This window comes from Zootoca vivipara, chromosome 15 (genome assembly GCF_963506605.1).
Source record: "Zootoca vivipara chromosome 15, rZooViv1.1, whole genome shotgun sequence".
NCBI classification, from domain to species: domain Eukaryota; kingdom Metazoa; phylum Chordata; class Lepidosauria; order Squamata; family Lacertidae; genus Zootoca; species Zootoca vivipara.
In genome coordinates, this window is record NC_083290.1 from 33,004,530 (window position 1) to 33,006,454 (window position 1,925).

A 1,925-nucleotide genomic window follows, 5' to 3' on the forward strand; every position below is an offset into this window, starting at 1 on the left:
AGTTACAGGGAGCCCATTAATGTCTCTGTAGAGGGGGGAGTGCTTTTTTTAAAAAATGGAGTATTTCCCCCTCTGCAGAAAAAGTGTTTTGGATTCAGAGCACTGGGGGAAGTGCTTGTGAAATATACTCGGAGTCAAGAGTGAATTTCATGCTCTTTATTCAGCTCATAGTCATCAAGGAGGAGAAGAGAAGACGAATGGCTCTTTTCCCAAACCCATCTGCTTATATACATTATTTACACAATGGGCCTTGCGTGATTGGCTACTTCAGGGCTACACCTGTGGGCCAATTATATTGTGGCTTGACTTTTGCTTGCAGCCTGATTGGCTGCTCCTACAGGCCAATCAGGTAGCAGATTCACTTCTGCCAGCCGCCTGATTGGCTGCTCCAGCAGGCCAATCAGGTTGCGGATTCACTTCCACCTGGAGTTGGATTGGGTAGCTCCCGCTGATTCTGAATCCTATTGTTCTAGGATTCAGCTCAGTACATAACAGCTTTAAATCCAACTGCTTCCTCCAGCGGCCTCAGTAGGACTAGGGAGTTCCTGACAAGGAATTATCTAGGGCAGCCAATCCAAGCAGATTGTTTGGGCTGTCCTTCGAAGCTCCAACAAATCAGCTGCTTGTCAACCGTGGAAGGCTCTCTTTTCTCAAGCACCATCCATCAGCTAGGGTCATGTAGATATTATGTGGCAATAAAGGACAGCATTTCATGCATTTGATAAAGTGGGCACTTGCCTGCAGCCAGCCATCTTGTGGTGAGGAGACCTAAGGGTACAAGATGAGGGGATGTAGGAAATTAAAGGGGTGCACAGGCCCAAAGATTCGCCCTGCATCTGTGCCTTAAAAAAAAAAACTGATCTGCTTCTCAGTTGCTCTGTGCTCTCTCCACTTCAAACTGTAATTTGGTTTCCAAGTCACTCTGTTTCAAAATGAAGCTCTGTGTTTTGCATTTACTATCATAGGGAATCAAAAAATGGTTATAACCCTTTCCCCCACTTTGGCCAATGGGGATGAAATTGACAGGTACAGGAGCCGCTCCAGAGTAGATTAAGCCTGCCCAATTGCAGGGGATTCGCTTTTCTCCATAATTCCTTGGGAGACTTCCTCTTGCTCTTTCTTACCATGAAACAATTAAGAGGTGGTCAAGTGCTGTGTATTCTTAAAGGGTAAAGGGGCCCCTGACCATCAGGTCCAGTCGTGTCCAACTCTGGGGTTGCGGCGCTCATCTCGCTCTATAGGCCGAGGGAGCCAGCGTTTGTCCGCAGACAGCTTCTGGGTCATGTGGCCAGCATGACAAAGCTGCTTCTGGCGAACCAGAGCAGCACACGGAAATGCCGTTTACCTTCCCGCCGGAGCGGTACCTATTTATCTACTTGCACTTTGATGTGCTTTCGAACTGCTAGGTGGGCAGGAGCTGGGACCGAGCAACGGGAGCTAACCCCATTGCAGGGATTCGAACCGCCGACCTTCTGATCAGCAAGCCCTAGAGTCTGTGGTTTAACCCACAGTGCCACCTGGGTCCCTTGTGTCAGAAGTGGGATATGAACCCACGCCTCCTATTGGAGACCAGAACACCCAAGCAATGGGAAGGAATCAACCTTGAGTCTGGCGCCTTAGACCACTCGGCCATCCTGACACTGACTATTCTTACTTGTACATTATTTAAAGCTTTGTAGTTTCATGCCTGCCTTTCCTTTCCAGTACACTACTTGTTTACGTCCTTTAATTGGCGTTACAGCATGAGGGTGTCTAGACTACAGCCCGAGGAGTTCTGAAGAGTTGTGTGTTTGTTTTTGTTAAAGCAATGTAATGTAGGATTTTAGGGGAGGGGGGCTTAAATGAAGCTTTTAACTTACAAAAAGTCAACTGCTGCGTTTCAACAAAAACAAAACAAACAAACCAACCCAGAACTCTTAAATGCC

The 1,925-nt window shown here is 47.4% G+C and overlaps 1 non-coding gene across 1 annotated transcript; it reads right to left on the minus strand.

Moving 5' to 3' along the window:
* Positions 1-1,529: 1,529 nt before the first annotated feature.
* Positions 1,530-1,639, minus strand: TRNAL-CAA (transfer RNA leucine (anticodon CAA)). Its single transcript has 2 exons — positions 1,602-1,639; positions 1,530-1,575 (listed from the first exon to the last, which is right to left on the minus strand). It is a non-coding gene; the product is annotated as a tRNA-Leu (tRNA).
* Positions 1,640-1,925: the final 286 nt, after the last annotated feature.